A 14,139-nucleotide genomic window follows, 5' to 3' on the forward strand; every position below is an offset into this window, starting at 1 on the left:
GTCGAGCTCCGACGTTAAATATCGAGAGACGAGCCGGCGTCTATAAATGTCCGAGCGGAAGACCGTCGAGCTCCGACGTTAAATATCGAGAGACGAGCCGGCGTCTATAAACGTCCGAGCGGAAGACCGTCGAGCTCCGGCGTTAAATATCGAGAGACGAGCCGGCGTCTATAAACGTCCGAGCGGAAGACTGTCGAGCTCCGACGTTAAATATCAAAAGACGAGCCGGCGTCTATAAACGTCTGAGCGGAAGACCGTCGAGCTCCGACGTTAAATATCGAGAGACGAGCCGGCGTCTATAAACGTCCGAGCGGAAGACCGTCGAGCTCCGACGTTAAATATCAAGAGACGAGCCGGCATCTATAAACGTCCGAGCGGAAGACCGTCGAGCTCCGACGTTAAATATCGAGAGACGAGCCGGCGTCTATAAACCCGCCGAGCGGAAGTCCGTCGAGCCCCGACGGTAAAAATCGACGTTAACAGGCGGGCAACCGGAGCCTATAAAGCCGCAGGACGGGTAGCTCTCTGCATGGTCCTACTCGGTTGTAAAGGCCAACCTCAGATCGGGCGTGCTGATGAGGCAAGAATAAAGAGAGCGTGGGGCCGAGCGGCTCATTTATCAAATGTACTTGGAAGGGAATACAAGGCACGGGCAAGACACCGCTGAACGGATGTGCATCCCTAAGCCTGGTCGAGCGGACTAATGCAGCGGCCATTACTCAGTCTGATCGGCAGTCCAGTCAGTCGGACTTCGCCTCATTCGACTAGACTTGAGGGGGAGGCAAGTGATCTGACGGTTAGAACAGGGGACCCCCATTTTGAGGGGTCAACGCCACGTGGAGGTCAAAAGGTCAGGTGGTCCGTCGAAGAAGGGTGAGCCGACCGGACTCATGAGAAAAGGGCAAGCCGATCGGTCTGCCAGTAAACATCTGATAGTAAAAGGCGCCCTGACAGGGATCGGGGTTCCGACGCTCAATGAAGCAATAGCTAAGAGCCGAGCAGGAGGCCTAAGAGAAGGTGATACTGCTAACAGTCCTTACGTAGCACCCGCCCGGAAGTCTCCCCAGCATATCAATGCAAATGACAGGCGGGACGTGATGGGTGTGCCGCCCGGCCGGCGCAGGGGATGAGGGTCGTCCGGACGACGCTTTTCGTCCAGCCGGCCGGACGGACGTCCCGGCCGGTGGTGGGTAAAGAAGGACAGGAGCATCTTCTGACAGCTGTCAAGTCCTATGGCTAGGCCATACTCCAAGTCTGACAACGAGGTGTTCTGTTGTCCCATCGAAGACATGGTTAGACTGTAGCGGTATGGCATCAGGTAAGCTTTCTGACAAACACATACCGAGGTATGGGCTGCGGACACGTACGCGCCTCGATGGGCGTGTAGAGGCTCTTTCACCGCTCTATATAAAGAGCCGCAGACTTCGCCGGAGGTACGCGTTCAAGGCCTCGGGAGCTACTTTTTCCACCATCTGCTTGCCTGACTTGAGCATCGGAGGGTCGCCGCCGGGAACCCCTTCCCGGCTCGACTTCTTTGCAGGTTCGCCGGAGCGTCGTCCGACCGGCCGGAGATCCACGTCAGCGACTCGGAGAGCGCCACGTGCCCAGCGTCCGTTGATTCAGCATTCGGACAGGATCATCCTGGTTTGCCCAAAATCATCACAATCTATTGTGATAATAGCGGTGCAGTTGCAAACTCGAAGGAACCACGAGCCCATAAGGCAAGTAAACATATAGAGCATAAGTACCACCTAATACGAGACATCGTGAAGCGAGAAGAAGTTGTCGTCGCCAAGATTGCATCAGCAGAAAACCTGGCAGATCCTTTCACTAAGACCCTTTCAACGAAAGCGTTTGATCGGCAAGTGGAGGGGATGAGAATCAGATGTATGACAGCAGATATGGCAGCTTAGTCTTTTAGTATAAGTGGGAGATTGTTGGAGTGTATACTAAAAGTCTAGCTTTTGTAAACATTTATTTTGAAATAAAGAATCACATTTGGTCAAAAATATCTACATTTATGCTAAGTGTAGTTGTTGGTGTGTGGTGTCACACACAGAAGATCATGTTATCGGTTCTTTATAAATTATAAACAGTAGCTCGCGACTAAGATGGAAAGGAACAAACCATTGGAATAGTCGTAGTGTAATTAAGTATAAGTTTATCTTGACTGATAAATTACACTAGTACACTTTAAGTATATTGAGCAGGACCATTTAAGGTAAGTTCTTTTTATACTGACTTAATAAAAGAACAAGACCTTAGTTATTATGGAAGTGTGTGCTCTTAATCCTAATATAATAACAAGCACATATATTTAGTATTTATTTCTTTGACTTATCAAAGGGTGAGATTTAGCTCGATAAATCAATAGGCCCGATAAGTTGGGAAATGATATTACTTATAGTGTGTGTTGTTGATTATAGAAGGAAACTATGTCCTAGTAATTTAGGTTGATAATGTCCCCAAGAGGAGCTCATAAGGATTGTCATGTTAAACCCTACAGGTGGACTTAGTCCAACATGACGATAAGGATGAGTGATACTACTCTTAGATTGAGATATTAATTAAGTGAGTTGTCAGTAACTCATTTAATTAATGGACATTCGACATCTTAAACACAGGGAGACTAACACACTCATTATAAGAATGAGCCCAAAATGTAATTTGAGATTGGTGCGGTAGTTCAATAATAATTCTTTAGTGGTATGAATTATTATTGATGAAATTAAGTTGGGTGTTCAGGGCGAACACGGGAAGCTTAATTTCATCGGGAGACCAAAACAAATTCCTTCTCTCGGTCCCTATCGTAGCCTCTTGTATATCGAGAATTATACCCACCACATACCCACTTCTTACCCACTTATACCCATCCTAATGGGGTCGGCCAAAGCAATTAGGATGAGTAAGATGGTGTGGTCGGCCACATCATATTAAAAGGATTTTTTATTTGTTTAAAATCTTTCCTTATGTGGAAGCAATGATTTAAAAGAATAGTTTAAAAAATTAAATATTTCCTTTTATAGTTTTCTACAAAAGATTAAGAGAAAGATTAGATATCTTTCCTTATTTGTAGATTGAAAGGATATTTTAATTTTAGAGAAAACTTTCCTTTTTGGAAATCATCCACATGTTTTAATAAGAGATATTTTAATTTATAAAATTTCCTTTTATAACCAACCATGAAGGGAAAAATTGTTAGAGAAATTTTTATTAAAATTTCCGGAAACAAATGAGGAAGTTTTAATTCTTGTGTTGTTAAAACTTTCCTTGTTTGGAGCTTTAAGGTGGCCGACCATATGATTTAAGAAAAAGAATTTGATTTTAATTAATTAAATTTTTCTTTTCATGGTAAAGAAATTAAGGAAGGTTTTATTTAAATTTTCCTTATTTGCCAAGACCAAGGATTATAAAAGAGAGGATAGGGGTGTCTTCGTGGCTAACAACTCTATTCTATTTTCCTCTCCTCTCTTCTTCCTTGGTGTGGTCGGCCATATCCTCCTCTTCTATTCTTCTTTAGTGGTCGGTTCATCCATCTCTTGGAGCTCTTGTTGGTGGCCGGTTCTAGCTAGGAGAAGAAGGAGAGAAAGGAGGCTTTGCTCTTGTATCCCTTGGAGCTTGAAGGTTGGTGGTCGGATCTCTACATCCTTAGAGGAGCTTTGGTGGCCGAAACTTGGTGAAGAAGAAAGAAGGGCTTGGGTGGTTCTCATCTCGGAAGATCGTTGCCCATACAACGTTCGAGATTAGAAGAGGAATACGGTAGAAGATCAAGAAGTCGTTTACTTGCAAAGAAAGGTATAACTAGTAATTGTTTTCCGCATCATACTAGTTTTTCTTTGTATGAATTCTAAACACAAGAGGCTAGTGATTCTAGATTTTCGGATTAGATATTCGATGTTGTGTTTCTTTTGTTTTGTTTTTCGATCTTGTGATTCGATTGTTCCTTTTGGTTAAATCTAGAGTTATATAAGGAAATTAACTATTAAATTTCTTTAAAAGGCATTGTCTAAGAAGTGGTGGTTGCTCCTATATCCAAGAAGGTCTAATGCCTCGTCATGTTTAACCTGTAAGTCAATTTTAGAAATTAATATTTAATTGAATTTATAACATAGGTGGATTTGGATCAATAATGTTAAGCATCGTTTGCGATCCAAGTCTAACCCATTAAGAACAGATAAGTTAAATTTGGAATCAATAATGTTAAGTTCCATTTGCGATTCCGAATTTAATTTTTAAAGAACACAATAGGTTGTTAGGAAATGTTTGACACTTGTACAAAATTTTTGTACAGTGGAACCAGTATAATCTTCCTAGGACCAACCAACAACATGAGCATGCTTAGCAACATAAATATGATATAATCGTAAACCTAAATGTAAGCATACAAATTCATATCATTCATAGACCTAATGTAAGTATGCAAATTTATATCATACATATAGCCTACTAAACTATCATGATGTGAAGCAAGTGGAAACATAACTCAACCAAACTCAAAAACCGAAACTCATCTAAACATACATGAACTTGAGGAGCTAAAATAAAACATGATATGAGAAAAACATGAAGCAATTGTAGAGTAGCATCATGATAAATAACCTCTAAAATTAGTAGATAAAATTTCTCATAAAAGTCCGAAACTTAGAATCTCTATACTAAAATTTGAGCATGCAAAGTTCTCTACTTCCAAGCATAAACACATAGATGATCATGAAGCTATTGTAGAGTTATCCTCAAGATAAATAACCCCTAAAAATACTGAGTAAAACTTCTCTTAAAAATCTGAAATTTAGAAATTCTATAACATAAATCAAGTACACCAAGTTTTCAAGTTCCTAAGGTTGAACACATAGAAGAACATGAAGCAGTTATAAAGCAACATCATGGTGAAGACACTCAAAAAATAGAATTTAAATTCTCCCTATAAAATCTAAACTTAGAGCTTCTACACTATAATTTGAGCATACAAAATTCTCCAACTTCTAAGGGTAAACATATAGAAGAACATGAAGCAAATTAAAGGCGCACTAAGCAAATTCCAAAACTTATAAAGTCTACAATTCAATTTGTGCATAGAAAGGTTTTCCATCTCCTAAGGGAAACAACTAAAACCATGAAACAATTTGCAAGGTAACATCAATATGTATGACTCAAAATTCGTGATTAAACTAAGTCTTATAGGGTCTGAAACTACACTAAATTATTGAACTAACTAGAGCATTAAATAAGGTTGGAAACATGCACAAACTTGTAAAGCAATACATGATGAACAACCCTTAACAATTTAGTGAGGGAACTACTCCTCATGAAATCCGAGATCCTCATCTAAACAAAGCATTTGGAGCTTAAGAAAAGAACTTAAACTAGAGCATCCTACTCCAAGAAAATAGCCAAGAACATCAAGCTATAAAATCCAAAGTTCACTAATTATAGAAACTAACTAAAACATAATTCAAGTAGGGAACATGCACAAACTTGTAAGGCAAAAACATGATGGACAACTATTAAAATTTAGTGAGAAAACTATCCCCTAGAAAGATTTGAAACTTACATTCATACAAATAATTTGGAGCACAAGGAAAGAACCTAAACCATGGTGTCATCTTCCTCAAAACCAAACAAACATTAGAAGATATAGGCTCCAAATTCCACAAGACATAGAAACTAACTAAAGCCTTAACAAGGTAGAGAACATGCAATCGTTAGTTACTAACTCCCTCTTCTTGTTTTCCCTTGGAGCTCTAGAACCGGTAGAGGACAATGGGGAGGGTGTGTTAGATTTTGAGGGATGCCCTAAGACAATCGCCTTATGTTTTAGTATTTATTTGATAAATATAGATTCACTATTTGAGTGCATATTATATATTTGATGGTATTAAAATCATTTATTGAATGTTCATAATATAATTTATAGCATGAGAGAATTTGTGATTGGATCACAACTTATGATTATCTCAACATGTGTAATTATGAATGTATTAGAATTTTCTTAGTCGTTGAATTGATGCATTTGGATATCATCAATTCTGTAAGACTAGCACGAGTTATACTCCTTGGTTCGCCAAGCAGTTATTTTCTCACTGGTTGGAGACACTAGGATGTCGAGAGTTAAATGTAGATGCTAGTTATGGTAACTAGTTCATTGGAGTGGCTCGCTGTAAGACTTCATATAGTTATCTACATATATGGATATATCTGTGAAGCTCTTATTGTAGCTCGAATGCATGTTTCCTTAGACTTGAGATATACAAGTCATCTTGGTCACGGAGACTTATACTTTGACATCTTAAGTAAACATCTCATTGAGGTGTAGACCCGGGATGATTAGGTATAAGTTGAAGTGTCCGAAGATATTTGAATAGCCCACAGAGGATTCACCACTCCTTGTGAGGAGACGTATACCCTATGGTCACTCGTTAGAATTATTATTCAAAGTCTTTGGCCAAAGTATCACATGTTATGTAAAATACAGGAAATAGGCGAATGTTAATAAGGGATTTTTTCGGAATTTTTGGAAATTTTTCGGGAATTTTTCGGAGCTCGTACGGACGAGTTGACGGGGATAAAAATGGGGCCCGGAAAAGCCTGTTTAGGCTACCCCATTTAAGTGAGGAAAAGTTGATTTTCCTTTTCCTTTTTAAATTCTTTTTCTTTTCTCTCTCGCCGAACGCGCGCGCGCCTGTTTCCTCTCCGCGACCTGTTTTCTCCTCTGTGCCCTAATCGCGGCAGTTCCTCCTTCCCCCTCGCGACAAATCCCCACAGCCACATCTTCTTCTTTCTTCTCTCCTCTGCCGCCGGCGACGAGAGCCACCGCCGACCCCCTGTCGCCCTAGCCGTGGAGATACCGAGCACTGGCCGATCGCCTCTGCCCTAGTTGAGCAACACTGCCGCCGATCACAGCCAACGCCGACTGCCACCACTGTGCCTGCCGACGCTGCCGCCTCTCGGCCCAGCGCCGACCGTGGCCTAGTTTTCCTTCTCGCTGGCACCTGAGTACCACCGCCGGTGTTTCCCTTGTGCCCGAGCACTGTCGACACCGAGCCTATCCCCTCTTCTGTCCGCTGTGCCCTAGCTAGTATCCGGCGTCGCACGAAACAGTGCCACCAGCCGGTCTCCTCTTCGACACTGCCGCTCTCCCTTCCCTCTGCGCTGCTGCCGACCTTGGATTGGGTAACTCCAGCCGCGTGCCTTAGTCCCGAAACCGCCGTCGGCCACATCCTGAGCAGTGCCGATCAAGTCGACAACTTTTCTGCCGAGTGCTGTCGACTCCCTGTTCTTGCATTGTGCCCTAAATCCGAGCAAATAAGGTGAGTTAGGTTGTGTAGGATCTGTGATCTCCACTGATTGATCCTTTTTCTGATCAGTCTGATTTCAGCAGTGATCCCAGCTTTGAGGTGAAGTTTTGTGCTGTGGTTGGACAGTCACTCCATACAGTGGCTATTGGTTCTTGTAACGACGGTGAATTTGAGGTAAGGTTTAGGATTTTGAACTTCGAGTAGATTGATTATGTTTATGTTTGGAATAGGTAGATTTGATTAGCTTTAGACTTTTAATCTAATGCTATGATTAGGGTTAAAGGAAATTAACTCTAGTTAATTGTATGGATTTTATTATTGCGATGGATTTGGATTTGAATTTTATTCTACTACATGCCTGCTTGGATGGCAGAAGAGGTGAGTTCGTCAGATTTGAGGTTTACGAGTGTAGTGGAGTAGGGTGGATTTCGAGTCAGAGTACTATAGTTTGTGGTTACTATTATTAACTGCGTGGTTGTGACAGCCAGAGGCTGAATATCTATATAAACTGCGTGGTGATTGTTTTTATTTATTGTTATTATTCCAGTCGCCTGTGGCTGAGGTATGTGAGGATGTAGAAAAGTTTCAGATTGTCCTCCGTACAGGGGAGATGCTGCCAAAATTTTTTCTCGGACAGGGACTCCTCTGGGGCGTGACAATTTAGTGGTATCAGAGCACAGGTATATGATCTTTTGTTTTCGTATTTTTGATGTTTGGGATAACCTGATACCAATTTATTTACTTGGTATCAGAGCGCCAAGTTTGGCGATACTTGTTGGATTTTTGTATTTTGGATTTTCGAGATTTATCTGATACCAATTTATTGGTATCAGAGCAGGTTATGGATACCTGCTTTTGGTGTTCTGGATTTTTGGATGTCTATTTCGGTTTGTACGGATTTTCGTTATGGTTATGTTTCGGACTTCTGTTTCGGATTATATGGATTTCCGGCGATTTTCTCGTTCGGAATTTGAGGTCAGAAGTTGGGGACTGGACAGCGATGGAACATCTCCAGACGGCAAATAGGTATGATGTTTATTTTATGATAGTTAGGACATCTATTAGCACTTTATTTTTATTTCCTGTCTGGTTGTTGTAGCCATATTACATGTGATGGGTTAGCCACTGATCTTGGTCGACCCTAATAGAGATCAAGGATTATAGTCTTTGGTGATTTTTCATATCATACCATCAGTAGTTTTAGCTTTTGTTACTACTAGTAGGAGATGGATGCACATACCAGCCTCTGCTATTGTTAGCTGGCTAATGGATGATACCTACATATTCCTGTTGACTTAGTCAGTAGAGTTTTTATACTCGTATTTTTTGGATATTAGGGTACCCGATACGATGAAAATTGTTCATTTGGGAGTTACCATGTTTGATCATTGTTGAGAATGATTTGAGGTTGATGGATATTATGAGATCAGATATTGCGATATGTTGATTTTTAATGATTTATTAGAGTAAATGTTATGTGGTTGTCTGATGATCTATTGCAGGATATTTGTTTTGATGATCTATTAGTGTCAAATATTTTGATGTTCTATTATTTGGTGGACGTTGATGGTGACATAGTGAGTGTCATATATGATATTCACATGTTTGATGATTATAGTTGGTGATCAGATTATAAATTGGGTGCTAGAGAGTTTATGGTTTAGAGTGCCTATGAGATTTTAATAAATCTGGTTAGATGTGATTAGTTAACAGGATGATAAAATTGATATTTGCTTCCTCTGATATTGGACTATGTGGATAAATAATGATTTGATGTTTTGAATGCTAACTTGCTCTCATGGGGAGTAGAGATTGATTCATCTGATATTATGTGGGCTGATATTTTTGAGGATAAAAATGAGAGTGTCTTGATGTTCTTGAAATCTGACTTTATCTTTTGGGTTGTACACATTTATACATATGATTATTGTGGGTTTCTAGTATATTATACTCGAGTGGTTAGACATACATGTCTGATTGTTTATTGGAGGTATTTGTCAATAAAAAACTATGTTGTGGAATGTGCACATATGTTTGAGTGTTTTATTGGATGAATCTTATCGATCTAATCTGAGTTGTGATATGTGCAGATGTGTTGGGTGTAATATTTGAGGTATCTTGTTTATTATATGATTGTTTTGAGAGTATACTCGTGTCGATTATGATTTGTTGGAAGTATTACGTTGATTATACTCTTGGCATAGGTGTATATATGCCATGTGAGGTTGTTTGAGGTGTATTTTCGATTATACCTATGTTGATATATGCACATGGGTTCGGTAGGTATTGTTGGAGGTATCACACTGATTTATACCTGTGCTATGAGTGCGTTTGGTGTGTACAAATGGGAGGATTATGTCGATCACACATATGTTGTGTGAGCAAGTGTGTCAGGTGTATTGTTGGTAGCAGCATGATTCTACTTATGTTGAATGCAGGATGTAGAGTGTCTGCATTATGTCATTTGTTGGATTACCCTGTCAACCCATATTCTTATCAGTGAGTGATTCACTACGATGTTGATAGATTTGAGGATGAGTTTGATTTGTTTACTAGGTTGTTTATACCTTTGGCTGCCCACAGTGATATGTGGTTGAGTGATCTCGTGCAGCCTCTAGTTGGATAGTTAGGTGCCTTGGACACTTATGGATTGTGAGCTCCCACATATATATATTTCGGATTGCTTGTAGCGGAGCATTGCTCCCATATCTATTGCAGATACATGTTATGGATTATTGTAGTGGAGTGTTATTCCTACATATTGAGGATTTCTTGTGGTAGAGCGTTGCTCCCACATATGTGGTATTTTCTATGATGGAGCGTTGCTCTCACACTGGAGGATCTATGCTTAGATGATTTATATCGTTGGTGATCATATTTCAGATTTATTGTCGAGGATCTTATGGATTGGGAATGTCTGTGATACGGACATTATGTGTATTGGTTTTACCATTAGGGCTTGCGGAGCCTTAGATGTTTTCATGGACTAGATGATTTGGGTATCCCTAGGATATTGGATCATAATTCGTTATCGTTATTGATGATGTGGTGTTTTATTCCTGATCTGAGGTGTATCACGTACACTATCTTTGCATAGTTCTAGAGATGTTTCGATGGAAACGTCTATATGTGAAGTTCAGTAGTGTGTATTTTGGTTGTCTTCTGTGAGATGTTTGAGACACACGGTCACCAGTAGGAGAATACCGTGGTTCCACAGGAGGACGAGGTTGTTACCGTTGGGAGTAGACGGAGTCTATAGAAGAGGCTCGTAACTTCCTTTGTTTGGCTCGATATTTCCGAAGATACGTTGAGGGTTTCTCTCGGATAGTTATGTCACTGACATGCCTGACCTGAAAAGGCGTGAAGTTCACTTGGACTGAGGATGGCAAGACCAGCTTCTAGGAGCTGAAGCGGAGATTAGTGTCGGCTCCGATTTTGGGTTTTACCTTCTAGAGAGGACGGATATGTCCTCTACACCGACACATCTATTCAGGGTTTGATCGCTGTTCTGATGCAGCACGATATGGTAATCTCCTATGCTTCTCGTTGGTTGAAGGAGCATGAGAAGAACTACCCTGTACGTGATCTGGAGGAAGTCGCCATTATTTTTGCCTTGAAGATTTAGCGACATTATTTATATGGCGTTACATTTGAGATTCTCACTGATCTTAAGAGTCTCAAATATCTGTTTTCTTAGAAGGAACTTAATCTCCGACAGAGGAGATGGATGGAGTTCCTGAAGGATTATGATTGTACCATTAGCTATTACCCGGGAAGAGCTAATGTGGTTGTCGATGTGCTTAGCAGGAAGTCCGGAGGGACTTTAGCTTGCCACCGAGTTGTGGTCACAGACTTGATTTAAGGTTTCTCCGATTTGGGCCTTGAGGGGTAAGGACAGACAGAGCATGGTACTATGGTTACCATGGTTGCTCAGTCGTCGATCAGGACGAGGATCCAAGAGCCCTAGGCTGCTGATCAGTATTTGCAGTTTATTTCCAGCCAGATAGCTTCCGGCAACAGACTGAGTTCACACGAGACGAGGAAGGTGTTATACACTTCCGAGGCAGATTATGCGTACTTCAGTCTCGTCCGGTCTTACAGGAGCTACTTCAGGAGGCTCACCGTTCTCGATTTGCGATCCATCCAGGCGGGACCCGTATGTATCGAGACTTGAGGCGTTCCTACTGGTGGAACGGCATGAAGAAAGACATCGCGGATTTCGTAGCTAGATGTCTTGTCTGTCAGCAGGTGAAGGCTGAACACCAGAGACCTGCAGGATTACTTCAGCGAATTCCTATTCCTGAGTGGAAGTGGGATCACATTACCATGGACTTTGTGGTAGGGTTGCCGAGGACACAACGAGGTCACGACGCGATTTGGGTAATCGTTGATCGATTAACCAAATCCGCGCACTTTTTAGCGATTCAGAGGACTGATCCCCTGGATCGATTAGCAGATCTGTATTGTCGGGAGATTATCAGACTACATGGTGTTCCGTTGAGTATCATTTCGGATAGAGATCCACGGTTCACGTCTCGTTTCTGGCAGAGTCTGCAGCAGGCCTTAGGCACACAGCTCCGTTTCAGTACAGCTTTCCATCCACAGACAGATGGACAGTCAGAGCGGACCATTCAGACTTTAGAGAACCTGCTGAGGTCATGTGTTATGGATTTCGGAGGCAGTTGGGAGGACCATCTGCGGTTGGTAGAGTTTGCCTACAACAACAGCTTTCATTCGGCTATCCAGATGGCACCGTTTGAGGCGTTGTATGGTAGACCTTGTCGGACACCCGTCCTCTGGGATGAGGTTGGAGAGGCCCAGATGTTGGGACCTCATAGAGTTCAGCAGGATGCAGAGTTGGTCCGTACTATCAAACGGAGGATGTCAGAGGCTCAGGATCGCCAGAAGAGTTACGCTGATCAGAGACGCAGACCACTAGAGTTCTCTGTTGGTGACCATGTATTTCTGAGAGTTTCACCCACGAAAGGGGTGAAGAGATTTGGCCTCAGAGGTAAGCTAGCTCCGCGGTACATTGGCCCTTTCAAGATATTGGAGAGGATCGGAGCAGTAGCTTACCGGCTGGCACTACCACCGTCCCTGTCAGGCGTGCACGATGTATTTCACTTATCTATGCTGAGGAGATACATAACCGACCCGACAAATGTGTTGACAGATATCTCAGTTTTTCTTCAGCCTGACGTCACCTATGAGGAGATTCCGGTACGAATTTTCGACCGGAATGAGCGTCAGTAGCGGAACAAGACTATCCGGCTGGTTAAAGTCGGATGACAGCATCATTCAGACGAGGAGGCTACTTGGGAACTCGAGGATACGATCCGAGCTCGATATCCCCATCTTTTCACTTGATGTATGTGATTTGTTTACCGTTCAGCATTTATGCTTTATATCTGTTGTTGGTACTTGCTGATGGTAGATAACGAAATTTGGGGACCAAATTTTTATTAGTGGGGGAGAATGTAAAATACAGGAAATAGGCGAATGTTAATAAGGGATTTTTTCGAAATTTTTCGGGAATTTTTCGGAGCTCGTACGGACGAGTTGACGGGGATAAAAAGGGGTCCGGAAAAGCCTGTTTAGGCTACCCCATTTAAGTGAGGAAAAGTTGATTTTCCTTTTCCTTTTTAAATTCTTTTTCTTTTCTCTCTCGCCGAACGCGCGCGCGCCTGTTTCCTCTCCGCGACCTGTTTTCTCCTCTGTGCCCTAATCGCGACAGTTCCTCCTTCCCCCTCGCGACAAATCCCCACAGCCACATCTTCTTCTTTCTTCTCTCCTCTGCCGCCGGCGACGAGAGCCACCGCCGACCCCCTGTCGCCCTAGCCTTGGAGATACCGAGCACTGGCCGATCGCCTCTGCCCTAGTTGAGCAACACTGCCGCCGATCACAGCCAACGCCGACTGCCACCACTGTGCCTACCGACGCTGCCGCCTCTCGGCCCAGCGCTGACCGTGGCCTAGTTTTCCTTCTCGCCGGCACCTGAGTACCACCGCCGGTGTTTCCCTTGTGCCCGAGCACTGCCGACACCGAGCCTATCCCCTCTTCTGTCCGCTGTGCCCTAGCTAGTATCCGGCGTCGCACGAAACAGTGCCACCAGCCGGTCTCCTCTTCGACACTGCCGCTCTCCCTTCCCTCTGCGCTGCTGCCGACCCTGGATTGGGTAACTCCAGCCGCGTGCCTTAGTCCTGAAACCGCCGTCGGCCACATCCTGAGCAGTGCCGATCAAGTCGACAACTTTTCTGCCGAGTGCTGTCGACTCCCTGTTCTTGCATTGTGCCCTAAATCCGAGCAAATAAGGTGAGTTAGGTTGTGTAGGATCTGTGATCTCCACTGATTGATCCTTTTTCTGATCAGTCTGATTTCAGTAGTGATCCCAGCTTTGAGGTGAAGTTTTGTGCTGTGGTTGGACAGTCACTCCATACAGTGGCTATTGGTTCTTGTAACGACGGTGAATTTGAGGTAAGGTTTAGGATTTTGAACTTCGAGTAGATTGATTATGTTTATGTTTGGAATAGGTAGATTTGATTAGCTTTAGACTTTTAATCTAATGCTATAATTAGGGTTAAAGGAAATTAACTCTAGTTAATTGTATGGATTTTATTATTGCGATGGATTTGGATTTGGATTTTATTCTACTACATGCCTGCTTGGATGGCAGAAGAGGTGAGTTCGTCGGATTTGAGGTTTACGAGTGTAGTGGAGTAGGGTGGATTTCGAGTTAGAGTACTATAGTTTGTGGTTACTATTATTAACTGCGTGGTTGTGACAGCCAGAGGCTGAATATCTATATAAACTGCGTGGTGATTGTTTTTATTTATTGTTATTATTC

The sequence above is a fragment of the Zingiber officinale genome, chromosome 6A (assembly GCF_018446385.1).
Source record: "Zingiber officinale cultivar Zhangliang chromosome 6A, Zo_v1.1, whole genome shotgun sequence".
Lineage (NCBI taxonomy): Eukaryota > Viridiplantae > Streptophyta > Magnoliopsida > Zingiberales > Zingiberaceae > Zingiber > Zingiber officinale.